Genomic DNA, 22,352 nt, shown 5'->3' on the forward strand with positions numbered 1-22,352 from the left:
AAAAATATTATACAAATAAAATGTGGCTCTTGTTAGTCTGGATCTTAATATGAACAGAACATTAAATTTTTTTTAATTTTATTATTTTTGGCTGCGTTGGGTCTTCATTGCTGCGCGCAGGCTTTCTCTAGTTGCAACGAACGAGGGCTACTTTTCGTCGTGGTGTGTGGGCTTCTCATTGCGGTGGCTTCTCGTTGCCAAGCACGGGCTCTAGGTGCACAGGCTTCAGTAGTTGTGGCACGTGGGCTCAGTAGTTGTGGCTCGCGGGCTCCAGAGTGCAGGCTCAGTAGTTGTGGCTCATGGGCTTATTTGCTCTGTGGCATGTGGGATTTACCCAGACCAAGGCTTGAACCCGTGTCCTCTGTGTTAGCAGGCAGATTCCTAACCACTGCGCCACCAGGGAAGCCTAAACAGCACATTTAAAATTGGAAATTTCAAGGAGAGTTTGTTTACAAAGTGACTATTTACAAAGCTGCAGGAAGGGGGAACCAGAGGAATGGTGCATTGACCTAGAGCTCAGTAGCAACCAAGATGTCATCAGCCCCTAGGTCTAAAGAAACAAGGAGAGGGAATGGTTTCTTTAGTTCGGAAGGAATAAGTTGTGCAGGGTGTCATCATGAATGGGGTATTGACCTCTGGACTGAGGATACAAGCAGCTTAAGGTGACCTTGTAAGGAGAGATTTAGAGGAATAAATGCACTAGTTTCATTCTTCTGCCTCTTTACCTCTGCTGTACAGCTCTCTATTGTTAGGAGCCAACTAGAAGACAGAAGTCATGGAATCTTGATATAGGTCGGCTTCCTGGGGCAGAAAGAGAGAGCGGAGATAAGATCTACAGGTGAAAGTCGAGGATTTTTGATGTAGCTCAACCCAAGGACCCTCAGCATTCACTTTTTCTTTTTCTTTTTCTTTCTCTCATTTTTTCTTTTTTTGGTCTTGGGGTAAACTTGTGTTTTCAACAGAAGGGGACAAATAGATACACATTTCATGTTATACAAACATAACCATTATTTGAAATGGTTCAAGATACAGAAGAAAAAGTGCATTCATCTGACCATTAATATTTTCTTTTTTGATGTTAACTTTGTTAGATTAAAAAATATTCTAAATAAAAGTTGTCACTTACAGAACAAAAACCATAACTAAAGCCTGTAAGAAACTGTTGGACTATATTTAGATATTCAGAACTAATTTTTTGATCATTTGTTGTTTATTTTTATTTATTTATTTTTGGCTGTGTTGGGTCTTCGTCACGGCGTGTGGGCTTTCTCTAGTTGCGGCAAGCGGGGACTACTCTTTGTTTTAGTGTGTGGGCTTTTCATCGTGGTGGCTACTCTTGTTATGGAACATGGGTTCTAGGTGCGCGGGCTTCAGTAGTTGAAGCACGCAGGCTCAGTAGTTGCAGTGAGTGGGCCCTAGGCATGCGGGCTTCAGTAGTTGTGGCTTACGGGCTCTAGAGTGCAGGCTCAGTAGTTGTGGCACATGAGCTTAGTTGCTCCGAGGCATGTGGGATCTTCCAGGACCAGGGATCAAACCTATCCCCCCTGCATTGGCAGGCGGATTCTTAACCACTGTGCCACCAGGGAAGTCCCCTCATTTGTTGTTTAAACTGAAACTGTGTTAGCAATAGAGATAACAACATATTAAAAAACTTTAAAAAATTTAAAAGAATTAATACTGTAGTGAACGCACAAAGTTCCTCAAACGGTATCCCCTAGAACGCTGTAGCATTTCATGAAGAGTAAGTTCTAGGAACCACAAGAAACTTGTGTAGACACAAGATTTGACATCAGGTACCTTTGTCACTTTCTGTCTACCCACTCTTAAAGGAGTCATTTCAGTACTCTTAATCTCATATTTTCTAATTTCTAAAATGGCACAGGTCAACATTTCAAATGTTTACAAAAGTCCAGGCAGGATACTTAGATGAATAAAGCATGGTTTGTTAAGGACTGTGGTGAAGTGGCGAACACATGTCCTGTCCACAGACCTTGGTGGCTTCCAGGCTCCAGGCCATCATTACCACATGGGGACACCAGCCTAGTGTAGCCAGATCTTTAAGTACTGATGGGCAATCTCCACATTTTAAAATGGGGTAAATAATTCTAAAGGTTTAAAAAGATGGTGTGTGCTAAACTGCACATCTCTGCAAACCAGATTTCTTCTATGGCTGAGCAATTGGTAACCACTGGATTAACTAATTTTTAACTTATCTTCAAATACCGTTATTACTGATGTTTTGTGATTCTATAGGACTAGATAAGAACTAAGAATAAGTCAGGGCCACTTATTAATAACTTTGATATCGATACATTGTTTCTGCCTGAATAACATTGTGGAATTTTAGTGCAGAATAGAAGTTAGTCATCTTCTGTTTTTGAATTATTATTAAGGTCTAACAACTATTTTCAGTTATCAAGAAAGAAGAGGTCTTTGAAGACTCTAGTCTATAAATGAGAAAGCTTTTAAGAGACCTGTAAGTGGCGTTTTTATGAAATGTTAATGCACACGTGTGGTGGATAGTTGAGGACCAACAGGATAAACCCCGGTGGGGTTGTAACTCTGGACTAGATTTATGGGACTCAACTCAATCACCAAGTGTATTACTAAAAGGATGGTAAAAGCCTGTGTAAGGATCCAGCTGTCTGTCATGTGATCTGATCTAGGGAAGAGATAAAAGCTTATATGGATCTTGTGGAAGGCTGCCAATACTTGTCTCCATAATATATGATAAAACTCTGACAGTAAACTACTCCTGGGGGTTTGGTATTAAATTAGAGAGGCGGCAGCTCTCCTTTCTGCTGTTTTCAGATATCCAGGCCTGGCTTTCTAATACGTTGCTAATTTAGAATCCAGAAGATGAAAGTTCTGTTTTAATATCTTCCAACACCTCATCTTTTCTATCTCTGGTGTTACATACTTCAGAAGTATGGAACTATTAATGTGTGATATGACCCATTCGCTATGCTACAGCTTTCTTGGGATCATATCACACAGGTATAGATTAAAGATTGTCTTAAGAAAGATATCTCACTCTTTCTAGAAAATACATAAATAAGTACTCGTGCTTTAGTCAGAGATAATTTTCGTCCTGAAAAATCAGAAATTCAGTCTGTCTAACTTAATGTTTCATAAGAGGGAGACATTTATTTTTCTAGTAGCAATCACCAGAATTGTTTTTTTACATAGAAGTGTCTTTATTTAGAAAAACAATGAGCTTTCTAATAGAGGAGGTGAATCTTGGTGTACCCAGGGCAATGGGAAGAGAAGGTGAGAGGGACACAACTAGGAAGAGGAAGAGAGAAGAAAGTAGAAGACTGCGTTAGCATAATGTGAATCCTCCTCGAAACCTCCCAGAACCTTCAGTAAAGTCCCCTAAACTCACAAAATTAAAAAAATTCTGCTTAAAAAATTCTGGTAAAATCTACATAACACAAAATATATCATTTTAACCATTGTAAAGTGTACAGTGACATAAAATGCATTCACAGTGTTGTACAACCATCATCATGATTCATCTCCAGAATTTATTCATCATTCCAAAGTGAAAGTCTGTACTCATTTAACACTAAATTCTTATTCCTCCCTCCCCCTGCTCCTGGCAACCACAATTCTCCTTTCTGTCTGTATGATTTTGATTACCTAGGTACCTCATTTAAGCAGGGTCATACAATATTTGTTCTTTAGTGAGAAATTATTTTTTTCTAAACATCTTTATTGGAGTATAATTGCTTTACAATGGTGTGTTAGTTTCTGCTTTATAACAAAGTGAATCAGTTATACATATACATATGTTCCCATATCTCTTCCCTCTTGCGTCTCCCTCCCACCCACCCTCCCTATCCCACCCCTCTAGGTGGTCATAAACCACCGAGCTGATCTCCCTGTGCTATGCGGCTGCTTCCCACTAGCTATGTATTTTACATTTGGTAGTGTATATATGTCCATGCCACTCTCTCACTTTGTCACAGCTTACCCTTCCCCCTCCGCATATCCTCAAGTCCATTCTCTGTAGGTCTGTGTCTTTATTCCCGTCTTACCGCTAGGTTGCTAATGATCTTCTTTTTTTTTTCTTAGATTCCATATATATGTGTTAGTTTACGGTATTTGTTTTTCTCTTTCTGACTTACTTCACTCTGTAAAACAGACTCTAGGTCCATCCACCTCACTACAAATAACTCAATTTCATTTCTTTTTATGGCTGAGTAATATTCCATTGTATATATGTGCCACATCTTCTTTATCCATTCATCTGTCGATGGACATTCAGGTTGCTTCCATGTCCTGGCTATTGTAAATAGAGCTGCAATGAACATATTGGTACATGACTCTTTGAATTATGGTTTGTTCAGGGTATATGCCCAGTAGTGGGATTGCTGGATTGTATGGTGGTTCTATTTTCAGTTTTTTAAGGAACCTCCATACTGTTCTCCATAGTGGCTGTATCAATTTACATTCCCACCAACAGTGCAAGAGTGTTCCCTTTTCTCCACACCCTCTCCAGCATTTAGTGTTTCTAGATTTTTTTTTTTTTAAATGCATCATCTTTTTTTTTTTTTTTAATGCATCATCTTTTTTTTTTTTTTTTTTTTACAAATTTAATCAGTTATACATATACATATGTTCCCATATCCCCTCCCTTTTGCGTCTCCCTCCCACCCTCCCTATCCCACCCCTCCAGGCGGTCACAAAGAACCGAGCTGATCTCCCTGTGCTATGCGGCTGCTTCCCACTAGCTATCTACCTTACGTTTGGTAGTGTATATATGTCCATGCCGCTCTTTCACTTTGTCACAGCTTACCCTTCCCCCTCCCCATATCCTCAAGTCCATGCTCTAGTAGGTCTGTGTCTTTATTCCTGTCTTACCCCTATGTTCTTGATGACATTTTTTCCTTAAATTCCATATATATGTGTCAGCATACAGTATTTGTCTTTCTCTTTCTGACTTACTTCACTCTGTATGACAGACTCTAGGTCCATCCACCTCATTACAAATAGCTCAATTTCATTTCTTTTTATGGCTGAGTAATATTCCATTGTATATATGTGCCACATCTTCTTTATCCATTCATCTGATGATGGACACTTAGGTTGTTTCCATCTCCGGGCTATTGTAAATAGGGCTGCTATGAACATTTTGGTACATGACTCTTTTTGAATTATGGTTTTCTTAGGGTATATGCCCAGTAGTGGGATTGCTGGGTCATATGGTAGTTCTATTTGTAGTTTTTTAACGAACCTCCATACCGTTCTCCATAGGGGCTGTACCAATTCACATTCCCACCAGCAGTGCAAGAGTGTTCCCTTTTTTCCACACCCTCTCCAGCATTTATTGTTTCTAGATTTTTTGATGATGGCCATTCTGACTGGTGTGAGATGATATCTCATTGTAGTTTTGATTTGCATTTCTCTAATGAGTAAAGATGTTGAGCATCCTTTCATGTGTTTGTTGGCTGTCTGTATATCTTTTGTGGAGAAATGTCTATTTAGGTCTTCTGCCCATTTTTGGATTGGGTTGTTTGTTTTTTTGCTATTGAGCTGCATGAGCTGCTTATAAATTTTGGAGATTAATCCTTTGTCAGTTGCTTCATTTGCAAATATTTTCTCCCATTCTGAGGGTTGTCTTTTCGTCTTGTTTATGGTTTCCTTTGCTGTGCAAAAGCTTTGAAGTTTCATTAGGTCCCATGTGTTTATTGTTGTCTTTATTTCCATTTCTCTAGGAGGTGGGTCAAAAAGGATCTTGCTGTGATTTATGTCATAGAGTGTTCTGCCTATGTTTTCCTCTAGGAGTTTGATAGTGTCTGGCCTTACATTTAGGTCTTTAATCCATTTTGAGCTAATTTTTGTGTATGGTGTTAGGGAGTGATCCAATCTCATACTTTTACATGTCCCTGTCCAGTTTTCCCAGCACCACTTATTGAAGAGACTGTCCTTTCTCCACTGTACATTCCTGCCTCCTTTATCAAAGATAAGGTGACCATATGTCCGTGGGTTTATCTCTGGGCTTTCTATCCTGTTCCATTGATCTATCTTTCTGTTTTTGTGCCAGTACCATACTGTCTTGATTACTGTAGCTTTGTAGTATAGTCTGAAGTCAGGGAGCCTGATTCCTCCAGCTCCGTTTTTCGTTCTCAAGATTGCTTTGGCTGTTCGGGGTCTTTTGTGTTTCCATACAAATTGTGAAATTTTTTGTTCTAGTTCTGTGAAAAATGCCAGTGGTAGTTTGATAGGGATTGCATTGAATCTGTAGATTGCTTTGGGTAGTAGAGTCATTTTCACAATGTTGATTCTTCCAATCCAAGAACATGGTACATCTCTCCATCTATTTGTATCATCTTTAATTTCTTTCATCAGTGTCTTATAATTTTCTGCATACAGGTCTTTTGTCTCCTTAGGTAGGTTTATTCCTAGATATTTTATTCTTTTTGTTGCAATGGTAAATGGGAGTGTTTCCTTGATTTCACTTTCAGATTTTTCATCATTAGTATATAGGAATGCCAGAGATTTCTGTGCATTAATTTTGTATCCTGCAACTTTACCAAATTCATTGATTAGCTCTAGTAGTTTTCTGGTAGCATCTTTAGGATTCTCTATGTATAGTATCATGTCATCTGCAAACAGTGACAGCTTTACTTCTTCTTTTCCAATTTGGATTCCTTTTATTTCCTTTTCTTCTCTGATTGCTGTGGCTAAAACTTACAAAACTAGGTTGAATAAGAGTGGTGAGAGTGGGCAACCTTGTCTTGTTCCTGATCTTAGTGGAAATGGTTTCAGTTTTTCACCATTGAGGATGATGCTGGCTGTGGGTTTGTCATATATGGCCTTTATTATGTTGAGGAAAGTTCCCTCTATGCCTACTTTCTGCAGGGTTTTTATCATAAATGGGTGTTGAATTTTGTCAAAAGCTTTCTCTGCATCTATTGAGATGATCATATGGTTTTTCTCCTTCAGTTTGTTAATATGGTGTATCACATTGATTGATTTGCATATACTGAAGAATCCTTGCATTCCTGGAATAAACCCCACTTGATCATGGTGTATGATCCTTTTAATGTGTTGTTGGATTCTGTTTGCTAGTATTTTGTTGAGGATTTTTGCATCTATGTTCATCAGTGATATTGGCCTGTAGTTTTCTTTCTTTGTGACATCCTTGTCTGGTTTTGGTATCAAGGTGATGGTGGCCTCGTAGAATGAGTTTGGGAGTGTTCCTCCCTCTGCTATATTTTGGAAGAGTTTGAGAAGGATAGGTGTTAGCTCTTCTCTAAATGCTTGATACAATTCGCCTGTGAAGCCATCTGGTCCTGGGCTTTTGTTTGTTGGAAGATTTTTAATCACAGTTTCAATTTCAGTGCTTGTGATTGGTCTGTTCATATTTTCTATTTCTTGCTGATTCAGTCTTGGTAGGTTGTGCATTTCTAAGAATTTGTCCATTTCTTCCAGGTTGTCCATTTTATTGGCATAGAGTTGCTTATAGTAATCTCTCATGATCTTTTGTATTTCTGCAGTGTCAGTTGTTACTTCTCCTTTTTCATTTCTAATTCTATTGATTTGAGTCTTCTCCCTTTTTTTCTTGATGAGTCTGGCTAATGGTTTATCAATTTTGTTTATCTTCTCAAAGAACCAGCTTTTAGTTTTATTGATCTTTGCTATCGTTTCCTTCATTTCTTTTTCATTTATTTCTGATCTGATTTTTATGATTTCTTTCCTTCTGCTAACTTTGGGATGTTTTTGTTCTTCTTTCTCTAATTGCTTTAGGTGCAAGGTTAGGTTGTTTATTCGAGATATTTCCTGTTTCTTAAGGTGGGATTGTATTGACATAAACTTCCCTCTTAGAACTGCTTTTGCTGCATCCCATAGGTTTTGGGTCGTCGTGTCTCCATTGTCATTTGTTTCTAGGTATTTTTTAATTTCCTCTTTGATTTCTTCAGTGATCACTTCGTTATTAAGTAGTGTATTGTTTAGCCTCCATGTGTTTGTATGTTTTACAGCTCTTTTCCTGTAATTGATATCTAGTCTCATAGCATTGTGGTCGGAAAAGATACTTGATACAATTTCAATTTTCTTAAATTTACCAAGGCTTGATTTGTGACCCAAGATATGATCTATCCTGGAGAATGTTCCATGAGCACTTGAGAAAAATGTGTATTCTGTTGTTTTTGGATGGAATGTCCTATAAATATCAATTAAGTCCATCTTGTTTAATGTATCATTTAAAGCTTGTGTTTCCTTATTTATTTTCATTTTGGATGACCTGTCCATTGGTGAAAGTGGGGTGTTAAAGTCCCCTACTATGATTGTGTTACTGTCGATTTCTCCTTTTATTCTAGATTTTTTGATGATGGCCAGTCTGACCATTATGAGATGATTCTCATTGTAGTTTTAATTTGCATTTCTCTAATGATTAATTATGTTGAGCATTCTTTCATGTGTTTGTTGGCAATCTATATATCTTCTTTGGAGAAGTGTCTATTTAGGTCTTGTGCCCATTTTTGGATTGGGTTGTTTGTTTTTTTGTTATTGAGCTGCTTGTAAATCTTGGAGATTAATCCTTTGTCAGTTGCTTCATTTGCAAATATTTTCCTCCATTCTGAGGGTTGTATTTTGGTCTTGTTCATGGTTTCCTTTGCTGTGCAAAAGCATTTAAGTTTCATTTGGTCCCATTATTTTATTTTTGTTTTTATTTCCATTACCCTAGGATGTGGGTCAAAAAGGATCTTGCTGTGATTTATGTCATAGAGTGTTCTGCCTATGTTTTCCTCTAAGAGTTTGATAGTTTCTGGCCTTACATTTAGGTCTTTAATCCATTTTGAGCTTATTTTTGTGTATGGTGTTAGGGAGTGTTCTAATCTCATACTTTTACATGTCCCTGTCCAGTTTTCCCAGCACCACTTATTGAAGAGGCTGTCTTTTCTCCACTGTATATTCTTATTTTTATTTATTTATTTATTTATTTTTTTTTTTTTTATGGTACGCGGGCCTCTCACTGTTGTGGCCTCTCCCGTTGCGGAGCACAGGCTCCGGACGCACAGGCTCAGTGGTCATGGCTTACGGGCCTAGCCTCTTCGCGGTATGTGGGATCTTCCAGGGCCGGGGCACGAACCCGTGTCCCCTGCATCAGCAGGCAGACTCTCAACCACTGTGCCACCAGGGAAGCCTCTCTCCACTGTATATTTTTGCCTCCTTTATCAAAGATAATGTGACCATATGTGCGTGGGTTTATCTCTGTGCTTTCTATCCTGTTCCATTGATCTATATTTCTGTTTTTGTTCCAGTAACATACTGTCTTGATTACTGTAGCTTTGTAGTATAGTGTGAAGTCAGGGAGCCTGATTCCTCCAGTTCCGTTTTTCGTTCTCAAGGTTGCTTTGGCTATTCGGGGTCTTTTGTGTTTCCATACAAATTGTGAAATTTTTTGTTCTAGTTCTGTGAAAAATGCCAGCGGTAGTTTGATAGGGATTGCCCTGAATCTGTAGATTGCTTTGGGTAGTATAGTCATTTTCACAATGTTGATTCTTCCAACCCAAGAACATGGTATATCTCTCCATCTATTTGTATCATCTTTAATTTCTTTCATCAGTGTCTAGTGAGAAATTCTTATTGAGATTGTTTTGTGTTGGGGAAATCAATGAATAGGGCATATTTCACATGAGGGACAATGTGGTTGGGTCAGAGGATTCTGAAGAAATTGCAGGAGCCTGGAGGCAGAGGGGGTGGCTCCAGGAATATGACAGAGGTTGAAACTAGACCCACAAAGCCAGCTCTGGTACACAAAAATGACTAGTTTATAGAATGCCTTAAAACATTTAAATTATATGACATCATTCAAAATTGGGGAGATTTTAATAGAGATACAGATATCTTGCCATCTTGTAAAATCTGGCAGTAATGGGCATGCATTTCCCCAGCTACAATAAGATGGGCAGCAGATTCACACTCCAGCTCTTTCCTTATAATTCCTAGTGCTTTAGTGATTCATTTGTAATTTATTCAAAGGATGAAAACTATTCATAGTAATATGAATATTCATAGTAATTTTGGAATAGGTGTTTAGATCTCCACATATATAGAGATGGATCCAAGTTTATCCAGCTCTTGAGTGGCAGGGAGGCTTCATATGACATCTGGGCTACAAACCAAAAAAAGGCATTTATTGGGAGTATAGAGAGTTGTCCTGCGGACACCAGTGGAGGCAGATCAGTGGGTTTTGTGGAAACTCAGGAGAGCAGTCAGGCAGCCAATTAGACCCCTTGTCTATCTCTCATTCATCAGGGAAAGCATGCTCTCTGTTCTTTGCAGCTTCTATATGTCTGCTTTATTCATATTCATATTGATGTGGTTTGCATTGCTTCTTCAGGACAAAATTGTTTTTCTAATATGGCTCTTGTAGGTGCTTACAGTTCCTGCTTGTTCAAGTGCCACCAATCAACTGATTATAGATTCTGAATCCCAATTCCATGTCCCCAGGAGAGAGAAGCTAGTGGCTTGGTTTATGTTCACTCAGTCAGAACTCTGATTTAGCTGCGGCTGGAGTGGAACATTCTGGGCAGGTTTTCACTGACTTCAGGTTGACATTCATGCATCTTTGCTTTCTGCCCTGTAAAGATCCTTGGATGCTAGTTATGCCCCTGGGAGCGAGCTCACTTTGTCCATGTACGTTGGCGTGTAAGGACATGGAAATCAACATCCCTGTGAATTCATACTCCCTCAAAGAGTGAGGAGTGAGAGTGGCTGCATAAGTGCATCTGCTTTCCCTCCTTCTAGCATGTAATTCTACGAGGTGTTCTGAGACTTTTCTGGAAGAGAAAGCAGAATTGAGCCCCTTGTGTCCTCAGCATCAGCCTCAATAACATGCCCTACTATTGGCTCTTCCTCCTTCCATCTCACTCTTCTCATCCCCTCACTCCTACTCATTGGAATCACCTCTCCCCAATGCTAGCTCCCTTCTGATATCTAAGTCAACCTACTCACAAGTCCTATCACAGACTCTGCTTTTCGGGAAAGCCATGCTGAGACAGTCTGGTTTGTCAGGTGTTTACCCATTTGTTCTGGGGTGAATTATGTCCCCCAAAAGGATAAGTTGAAGTCCTAACTACTAGTACCTCAGAAGGTGAACTTATTTGGAAATAGGGCTGTTGCAGATGTGATTAGTTAAAATGAGGGCACACTGTGGTACGTTGGGTCCTTAATCCAGTATGATTCTGGTGCTTACAAGAAGACAAAAGACACAGATACATGAGGGGAGGACACCATGTGATGACGGAGCAGAGATGGAAGTGATTTAGTTGTAAGACAAGGAGCATAAAGAATTGCCAGTTGGGCTTCCCTGGTGGCGCAGTGGTTGAGAATCCGCCTGCCGATGCGGGGGACACGGGTTCGTGCCCCGGTCCGGGAAGATCCCACATGCCATGGAGTGGCTCGGCCCGTGAGCCATGGCCACTGAGCCTGCGCATCCGGAGCCTGTGCTGCACAACGGGAGAGGCCACAACAGTGAGAGGTCCGCGTACCGAAAAAAAAAAAAAAAAAAAAAGAATTGCCAGCAACCACCAGAAGCTAGGAATAGGCAAGGGAGAATCCTCCCTTGATTTCAGACATCAAGCCTCTAGAATTATGAGGTAATAAATTTCTATCATTTTAAGCCTCCTGGTTTGTAGTTATTTGTTACAGAATCCTAGGAAACTGGTACCCCGTTGTTGTAACTTCTGTTGCCAGATACTGAGCACATGTATGTAGCCTACTGACCATTTATCAGGGACCAGACTGGTAATGAAGTGGCTTTGGTCAGCCTCCTTAAAAGGGGGATATGGCTGCAGTGAAAACCGTGGGCATCTACAACATAAATGGAAATGTTTGTAAAAAGGTAAAATGATGATAACTGAAAAAATAAAATAGAGAATTGATTTAAAGTCTATCAGAAAAACAGTAGAACAAAATTCTGTTAAGAATGTACTAGTGAGAATGCTATGTTTTCCCCATTTCCTTTATTTTCTTCTGGACACACAACTAGACTATGTTTCCTGGGCTCATCTTTGGTTAGACAAGGTTATATGACAAAATTTTGGCCAGAAACTGATTTAACTCAATAAGTTGATAAACATATTTCAGATGCCAGGAACATAGATCAATATTGATTGATAAGAAGAAATATGATAAAAATAGCAATAAAATATCTGTAAGTTAATAATAGAGATTTCTTAATCAGTACAATACCTCAGATCTCCTCAGGCATTTAACTCTCTTTTGATATCTAAACCAACTCATCCTTTACAAACTTTAGGATCAGATAAGGGCTCACAGAAAAAGGCATGTTTGTGGAGCTCACTGATATTATGAGAGGTGTAGATGAGGGGTTTTTTCAGGAAGAAGCCTAAAGTGGATGTTGTTGTATCTTTCAGAATCAAACTATTGTTTTTTATTTCTTCAGGATTCTTTGGATAAGGTATTGTTGTGTCCATTTAAAATTTCTTCACCATAACAATCATTAGCTGTAGACATAGCAGCAGAAGCAGTAAATACTTGCTTAATAATTGGGTAAGATACTGTGCTAGGTACATGAATTATATGGAAACACATTGACGTTGAGGAATTTGTAATCTCATAAACTCTGACTGCAGTGTGGAGAAAAATGAGAGAAAACCAACAATGGATGGGAGGAGAACAAATAGGAATTTATTGCAATAGTAGAGAGTTTGACTAGACTGGTGGTGGTAGAAATGGAGAGAATTTGTGGGTTTGAGAAATACTTGGGAGATAAAATCCATGAGAATCAGTGATGGATTGAGTGAGGTGGGGGTAGGTGTTGGAGATGGCTTCTAGGACTGGGATTCTCTCAGATGGAGAGACGGTGGTGTCTTTGGCTATAATGTGGAACACTGGAATGGAGATGCATTTGGAGTCAAACTTATTGAATCTGGGCATATTTTTGGTAGGTGCTTATATAGGCAGCTGCAGCTCAGAGGAGTGGTCTGAATTGCAGATAGAAATGTAGAGCATTTGATTATGAGCAGTAATTGAAGCCACAGTGTAGATGAATTTCATTATGGTGAGAGGGCAGAGTGAGCAGACAAGGCACCCTAGGGATAATTTTGGGGAGTCTACAGAGCTTAGTAATTGAGAAGAGAAGAAAAACCCTGCAATCAATTGCCAGACTTACACAGGTTCATAGACCCAGGGTCCCTTGCATGAATGGGGGGACGCTGGGTCTCATTGAGAAAGGACCTTGCTACACAGCAAAAAATATATAATATAAATATTCCTCATAAATGTCAAAAGAGAGGCCCGTGGCCTCTTCCAAGGATACTTGTGCACTGGGGAAGAGTAAATAGTCAGATTTTTAGGGATTTCTGGACGCTGACTTTAAACTGATATGAATTCATAGAGATCCTAAATGCTGTTAGAGCTCACCAATCAGAGTTGGGGCTTAATAAGGTCAGGTGATCCGTGGAGTTTTAACTTATGTCAACTGAACACTAGGCCTTGTGGGTCTCTAAACCCACCTTGTGGTTATTTCTCAGTTCCAGAATGTGTGATTGGCATGGACATACTCAGAAACTGGCAGAATTCCCATATTTGTTCCCTGATCTGTGGTAGGAAAGCCCAATTTAGGTCACCTGAGTTGTTTCCACCTATCAAAATAGTAAACCAAAAAGTAATACCGTATTCCTAGAGAAACTGCAAAGATTAATGCCCTCATCAAAGACTTGAAAGATGCAGGGGTGGTGGTTCCTACCGTATCCTCATTCAACTTACCTGTTTGGCCTGTGCAGAAGACAGATGGATCTTGGAGAACGATAGTGATTATTGCAAATGTAATCTGGTGGTGATTTCAATTGCAGCTGCTGTTCCAGATATGCTTTATTGTTGAAACAAATCATCCCATATCTCGGAACCTGGTATGTAGCTATTAAACATGGCAAATGATTATTTCTTTATACCTGTTATTAAAGACCATAAGACAGAATGTATTTTCAGCTGACAGGGTAGCACTACAACTTCACTGTTTTCTCAGGGCTATTTCAGCTCTCCTGGCTTATATCATATTCTAGTCTGCAGGGACCTTGATCACCTCTCCATTCCATAGGGCATCACACTGAATCATTTCATTGATGAGAGCATGCCGATTGGACTAGGTGATAAGGAGTAGTAATGAACCTAGACACCTTGTTAAGGCAAATACATGCCTGAGGGTGGGAGATAAATCCCACAAAATTCAGTGATCTGCCAGCACTGTGAAATTTCTTAGGGGTCCAGTGTCTGGGATACTTCCAGATATCTTTTCCAGGCTTAAGGATAATTTTCTGCATTTTGCCTCTTCTACCGTGAAGAAAGAAGTATGATGCCTAGTAAGCCTCTCTGGCCTTTAGAGGTAACATGCTCTTCATTCAGCTACGCTATTCTGACCCACTTACCAGGTGACTTGAAAAGCTTTCAGTACTGAAACAGTTAGAGAAGGCCCTATAATAAATTCAGACTTCTCTGCAAGTTGTTCTCCCATTTGGGCAAATATAGGATATGTGATTGTGCTTGAAGTTTGAGTGGTGGATAGGGTTGCTCTATGGGGCCTTTGGCAGGATCCTATAGGTAAATCATAGCACACTGACCTTTAGGATTTTGAAACAAAGGTATATTATCCTCTGTAGATAGCTGTTCTCATTTTGAGAAACATCTTGATTACGGCCACCCAGTTACCATGGAACCTGGTCCTCCCATCATAAACTGGGGTGTTTGTGGGTGTGTGACCAAATTTATGATGGGAAGCTCAGGTTACATGGTAACTTGATGGCCTATGAGCAAGTTTTTCTCAAAAGAAGAAAAGGTTCAAGTTAGTGAGCATAGTAACACTCCATCATCAAACAGAATTCGTATATGCTGAGACTGGGTTTAAGCAGGTACTGAAAGCATAAGTAAGTTGCATATGCAAGTGGCTCAGATGGCCATGCCTCAAACTCCACCTCCATTGCCTGAATTGATGATGATTTCCTCTCAACCTGAACTGATGATCGAATGAGAATTTTCCCATGATGAGCTAACTAAGGAAGACAATTCTTATTTTTATTTTTTATTTTTTTGCGGTTCGTGGGCCTCTCACTGTTGTGGCCTCTCCCGTTGTGGAGCACAGGCTCCGGATGCGCAGGCTCAGCGGCCATGGCTCATGGGCCCAGCCGCTCCACGGCATGTGGGATCTTCCCGGACCGGGGCATGAACCCGTGTCCCCTGCATCGGCAGGCGGACTCTCAACCACTGCGCCACCAGGGAAGCCCTCTTTTTTAACATCTTTATTGGAGTATAATTTTTTTAAACATCTTTTTCTTCTCTGATTGCTGTGGCTAGGACTTCCAAAACTCTGTTGAATAATAGTGGTGAGAGTTGACATCCTTGTCTTGTTCCTGATCTTAGAGGAAATGCTTTCAGTTTTTCACCATTGAGGATGATGTTTGCTGTGGGTTTGTCATATATGGCCTTTATTATGTTGAGGTAGGTTCCCTCTATGCCCACTTTCTGGAGAGTTTTTATCACAAATTGGTGTTGAATTTTGTCAAAAGCTTTTTCTGCATCTATTGAGATGATCATATGGTTTTTATTCTTCAATTTGTTAATATGTGTCACATTGATTGATTTGCATATATTGTAGAATCCTTGCATCTCTGGGATAAATCCCACTTGATCATGGTATATGATCCTTTTAATGTGTTGTTGGATTCTGTTTGCTAGTAGTTTGTTGAGGATTTTTGCATCTATATTCATCAGTGATATTGGTCTGTAATTTTCTTTTTTTGTAGTATCTTTGTCTGGTTTTGGTATCAGGGTGATGGTGGCCTCATAGATTGAGTTTGGGAGTTTTCCTTCTTCTGCAATATTTTGGAAGAGTTTGAGAAGGATGGGTGTTAGCTCTTCTCTAAATGTTTGATAGAATTCACCTGTAAAGTGATCTGGTTCCAGACTTTTGTTTGTTCGAAGATTTTTAATCACAGTTTCAACTTCATTACTTGTGATTGGTATGTTCATATTTTCTATTTCTTCCTGGTTCAGTCTTGGAAGGTTATACCATTATAAGAATTTGTCCATTTCTTCCAGGTTGTACATTTTATTGGCATAGAGTTGCTTGTCATAGTCTCTTAGGATACTTTGTATTTCTGCAGTGTCTGTTGTAATTTCTCCTTTTTCATTTCTAATTTTATTGATTTGAGTCATCCCCCTGTTTTTCTTGATGAGTCTGGCTAATGGTTTATCAATTTTGTTTATCTTCTCAAAAACCAGCTTTTAGTTTTATTGATCTTTGTTATTGTTTTGTTTCTATTTCATTTATTTCTGCTCTGATATTTATGATTTCTTCCCTTCTACTAAGTTTGGTTTTTGTTTTTTCTTCTTTCTGTAGTTATTTTAGTTTTAAAGTTAAAATGTTTATTTGAGATGTTTGTTGTTTCTTGAGGTAGGATTGTATTGCTATAAACTTCCCTCTTAGAACTGCTTTTGCTGCATCCCATATGTTTTGGATCATCCTGTTTTCATTGTCATTTGTCTCTAGGTATTTTTTGATTTCCTCTTTAATTTCTTCAGTGATCTCTTGGTTATTCAGTAACATATTGTTTAGCCTCCATGTGTTTGTATTTTTTACATTTTCTCCCTGTAATTGATTTCTAATCTCGTAGTGTTGTGGTCAGAAAAGATGCTTGATATGACTTAAATTTTCTTAAGTTTGCTGAGACTTGATTTGTGACCAAAGATGTGATCAATCCTGGAGAATGTTCTGTGTGCATCTTAGAAGAAAGTGTAATCTGCTGTTTTTGGATGGATTGTCCTATAAATATCAATTAAATCTATCTGGTCTCTTGTGTCATTTGAAGCTTCTGTTCCCTTATTAATTTTCTGTTTGGATGATCTGTCTATTGGTGTAAGTGAGGTGTTAAAGTCCCCCACTATTATTGTGTTACTGTTGATATCCTCTCTTATAGCTGTTAGCACTTGCCTTATGTATTGAGGTGCTCCTATGTTGGGTGCATATATATTTATAATTGTTATATCTTCTTCTTGGATTGATCTCTTGATCATTATATAGTGTCCTTCCTTGTCTCTTGTAACAATGTTTGTTTTAAAGTCTATTTTATGTGATATGAGTATCGCTACTCCAGCTTTTTTTTGATTTCCATTTGCGTGGAATATTTTTTTCCATCCCCTCACTTTCAGTCTGTATGTATCCCTAGGTTTGAAATGGGTCTCTTGTAGTCAGCATGTATATGGGTCTTGTTTTTGTATCCATTCAGCGAGCCTGTTTCTTTTGGTTGGAGCATTTAATCCATTCACGTTTAAGGTAATTATCGATATGTATGTTCTTAATACCATTTTCTTAGTTGTTTTGGGTTTGTTTTTGTAGGTTCTTTTCTTCTCTTGTGTTTCCCACTTAGAGAAGTTCCTTTAGCATTTGTTGTAGATCTGGTTTGGTGGTGCTGAATTCTCTTAGCTTTTGCTTTCTGTAAAGCTTTTGAACTCTCCATCGAATCTGAATGAGCTCCTTGCCGGGTAGAGTAATCTTGGTTGTAGGTTCTTCCCTTTCATCACTTTAAGTATATCATGCCACTCCCTTCTGGCTTGTAGAGTTTCTGCTGAGAAATCAGCTGTTAAACTTATGGGAGTACCCTTTTTTGTTATTTGTCATATTTTCCTTGCTGCTTTCAATAATTTTTCTTTGTTTTTAATTTTTGCCAATTTGATTACTATGTGTCTTGGTGTGTTTCTCCTTGGGTTTTTCCTGTGTGGGACTCTCTGTGCTTCCCGGACTTGGGTGGCTATTTCCTTTCCCATGTTAGGGCAGTTTTTGACTATAATCTCTTCAAATATTTTCTCGGATCCTTTCTCTCTCTCTTCTCCTTCTGGGACCCCTATAATGCAAATGTTGTTGCATTTAATGTTGTCCCAGATTTCTCTTAGGCTGTCTTCATTTCTTTTCATTCTTTTTTCTTTATTCTGTTCCACAGCAGTGAATTCCACCATTCTGTCTTCCAGATCACTTATCCATTCTTCTGCCTCAGTTATTCTGCTATTGATTCCTTCTAGTGTAGTTTTCATTTCAGTTATTGTATTGTTCATCTCTGTTTGTTTGTTCTTTAATTCTTCTAGGTCTTTATTAAACATTTCTTGCATGTTCTTGATCTTTGCCTCCATTCTTTTTCAAAGTCCTGGATCATCTTCACTATCATTATTCTGAATTCTTTTTCTGGAAGTTTGCCTGTCTCCACTTCATTTAGTTACTTTTCTGAGGTTTTATCTTGTTCCTTCATCTGGTACAAAGCCCTTTGCCTTTTCATCTTGTCTATTTTTCTATGAATGTGGTTTTTGTTCCACAGGCTGCAGGATTGTAGTTCTTGCTTCTGCTTTCTACCCTCTGGTAGATTAGGCTATCTAAGAGGCTTGTGCAAGTTTCCTGACCAGAGGGACTGGCCCATAATGAACTTATTGATTGATTCTGACCACAGGACACATTTTACAGCAAATGAAGTTCTGTGATGGGCTTGTGCTCAGGTAATTCACTGTTCTTACCACATTCCCCTTATCTTGAAGCAGCTGGCCTGATAGAATAGTGGAGTGGCTTTTTAAAGCTCTGTTACGTGGTGCCCGATAGGTGGCAATACCTCCAGGTCTATGATAATTTTCTCTAGGATAGTGTATGTGTTCAAAATCAGTAACTAATATACAGTGCTGGTTCTCCCATAGCCGGTATTTGCAGTTCTGGGAATCAAAGTGTAGGAATGGGAGTGGATCATCTCACTATTAACCATAACCACTATTAACCATAGAGATCCTCTAGCAATATTTTGTGTTTCTTTTTCCTGCAATTTTAGGATCCAATGATCTAGAAGTTTTAGTTCCCAGGGAGGAATGCCTTCATCAGAGAATACAGCCATGGTTCCATTAAACTGGGAGTTGAGTCTGCCCCTTGACCACTGTGGACTCTTCAGCCAGTAAATCAATAAGCAAGGAAGGGTTTAACTCAACTGGCTGAGGCAATTGATCCTGACTTTAAGAGGAAATTAGATTGCTTCGATCTAATGGGGGTAAGGAGGACTATTTCTGGAATGCAGGACATCCCCTGAGGTGCTACTTACTACCCTTATATCCTCTGATTGAGGTCACTGGGAAACTACAACCCAAAACAGACAGAATACCAATGATCCAGATCCCTTAAGGATGAAGGGGTGAGTCACTCTTCCCAGGCAGGGAACCATGACCAACTGAGGAGCTTGCTGAAGACAAAGGGACATGAAGCAGATAGTAGAAGGCTGTTGTAACTACTAACTTTGACCACATGAACACCTTTAGATACAAGGATTATAATAAAGATATTTTTTTCTCAATTTTGATATGGATATGTCATGTATATATAATAAGCCTTTTTTCTTCCCTTCTACCATTTCCCTGCCATCAACATCAGCTGTTTTAATAGCATTTAACTTGATATCTTAGTTTTTAAGTTACAGGCTATCAAAAAGGAATTAATCTCGGAAAGAAGGGGAAGGAACACCACTTAAAGATGCATGAAAAACTTTGTATTTTGTTTTATGGAGAATAATAATGTATTTTGGTTGTATGAGGGATAGTTGAGGTGGAAGCATAATTTTGGAAGTTCAGTATTGTTAAAAGAGGTGTATACTGATGCCAGGTTGGCAAAGAATAAAGTGTGGTGAAGTTGCATGGCATTAGCTAAGCTGGACCTGTATTTTCTTCCCTGCATAGGTCTGGGTTAACATGGGCCACAAGAGACATTTTATGGTAGATTTGGAAGGTCAAAGAGAAGCAGGAGTTATATTATTTTTATGCCTATATGGTCAGTGCGGTGGCTCCAGGAGCTGCTCCAACTCACATACATGGTAGTTGATTGACTGATTTTGTTGGCATGGGCAGCAGTCAGGCACACAGGTTCTGGAGCTCCTGCTGGATCTCCAACTTCAACTTCTTCTGTTTCCGGACTAGGCTCAGGAGCAGAAACAGAAGCAACAGTCATGTGAGCTATTAAAACAACTCCCACAGTCACATAAAGTCAAATGCCTATAATTCAGCCCAGATTCTATACTTTTCCTAGTGGTTCTGTTTGTCTGGTTGAACCCTGACTGCCATAGTATATCATAAGAAGTCAGTAAAGCAGAGGAATTTTGAGTATTAGCCAAAGATTTGCTGGAAAAAAAGACATAGAATACCAGGTAGATAAGGAAGGAAGTGAAGACAGAGAAGATATGATGGATTGAAGAAAGTGAACTTTGAAATAAACTAGAGGTCACAACGAGGTAGGAAAAGAGCCATCATGGGAGCAGTCAGAGTGCAAGTTGGTATCAGAATGGTTAGGGATAGGAATGCTTCCTGACTCATGGATTTACTGGCATGAAGAATCCAAAATAGCTCAGTAAAGTATGAAAAAAGGTATTTGGAGAAGAGTTATAGATAGCTTGTGGATTGTGGATGATGTTGTATTATCTTTTGTTGACAACAGAATAAAATACCAATGGTCAAATTCAAACCAGTGCTTGGCACATAGTTGGCTTTCGCTAAGTTATTTGTTCAGTGAATGGATGGACCCATATCTATTTGACTTTGAAAGAATTGACTGTGATCCAATTTACCTTTATATATAAGTTTAGGCCAAAAATACCACGATCACCAGGACCAATATTTCTGGCTCTCACCTCTTTTCTATCTAGCAGGTGTGATGTAGTAATGTATATTGGCTGTAGAAAATTAGATTTGTCATTGAGTGTATGGGACCAAAGTCTTGAAAATCAAAAGAAATATTGATGCTCAAAAAATGGTATGCAAATAGGATAAGGTGTAGATTAAAAAAGTGTAGCTATTTGAAGTGTTTTTCATTATATAGGTGGACAGTTTGGGGTATCTTCTTTTTACAGTTGGAAGCTGATTAACTTAATGAGGAGGATGTAAATATCAATACCCCTGTATTAATTGTATGGCCTATGAGAACGGAGTTTGATGGAGCAGAATAGTACTTCTTTCAACAAATTGCAGGTGTTGGGGACTTTGCTGCTTTTCCTGTCTCCAGCAATAAAAAAAGTTTACTTTTTCTATTGGAAGAAAAAGAGGACAAAAGGGCAAATGTGTCTATCATTCAGTGAAAGGAACAAATAAAATATTATGCTACATAGAGCTGCTATAACTGATTATAGTAACAAATTTTTAAAAAGTTATAAACTCAGAATAATTTTCTTTCTCCTCCTAGTTAGAGCTTACTGTGAAACATTGTTCCAAGCAAATAAGACAGTTTTGATCTAATGATCTACTTGCTATTTTCTTTTAATTTTTTTTTTTTTTGGCTGTGTCTTTGCTTGCAGAATCTCAGTTCCCTGACCAGGGATTGAACCTGGACCACAGCAGTGAAAGGGCCGAGTCCTAACCACTAAACCACCAGGGAACTCCCTGTTTTCTTTTAACTTGAAGAAGGCAATTATACAATAGGCAACCCATCAGGAATAATTAAACTGTACAGTGATATCCATAATAAACAATATAGCCTTTAAAAATAATCTCTACAAACAATCTTAGAAATTATGTCTATCATGGATATCTTTTACAATCTTAAAGACTTGGAGAATTAGTTAAAGATGCTTCCCCACCTTTTTTTTAACTTCTTAGTAATTAGCCTCAAATGAAATAGACAAGTAGTTGTTAGACAGGAAGATTACACTGAGTTACAGACAGTGATACATCTAATTTCATTTTAAGAATTGAGGACAAGGGAGAAACTCCACCGTGTTTTAGGTCACACAAGAGTATATCTAAAAATATTTCAGCCTGGAATACAGACCAGGTACTCAGTTATCAAAAATCAACTCCAAAGGTATCAGATTCTGTCCTTTTCTTCCCCATGGCAGGTTTTGAAGTTTTGATTAGACAACATTTTCCCCAAGTTGACTTTGACTCCATGATAAAATGTGTTGGTAGCTAAATGAATGTAAGATTGTTTCTTTGTATGTCTACTATGCTGTAATAATCAGAAACTCCAGGATGAAAAGGATAGAAATGGCCCAGAGAGTTTTCACAAATATAAAGTGCTCTCAGAATTTTCCATAGTAAGAAGGGAATGAAAGAATAGATAGAATAGATAGGGAAAGAAATGTATAATATTTAGCCAGATGGCTTCCAAATTGATCTAAATGAAGTATGAGCTTGCCATAAGTTATTCAGATGATAAATAGTACAGTAACATCCTTTCATTCAGTCAACAAATGCATGCAATAGATTCTCTATAAGCCCTTGGAATTTAGTGGTAAACAGAGTCCCACCTTTCTTAGAGTTTACCTTTTAATGGTGGTAAAGAGAAGTAAATAAGTCCTTACTTGTTTGTGAAGAAATAT

General features: G+C 38.7%; 1 pseudogene; it reads right to left on the bottom strand.

Annotated features, from left to right (window-relative positions):
- LOC132490421 (tubulin alpha-1A chain-like) overlaps positions 1-19,993 on the bottom strand; it is a 95,507-nt pseudogene extending 75,514 nt beyond the window's left edge.
- Between the last annotated feature and the right edge of the window lie 2,359 nt (positions 19,994-22,352).

Source organism: Mesoplodon densirostris, chromosome 5 (assembly GCF_025265405.1).
Source record: "Mesoplodon densirostris isolate mMesDen1 chromosome 5, mMesDen1 primary haplotype, whole genome shotgun sequence".
Taxonomy (NCBI): Eukaryota; Metazoa; Chordata; class Mammalia; order Artiodactyla; family Ziphiidae; genus Mesoplodon; species Mesoplodon densirostris.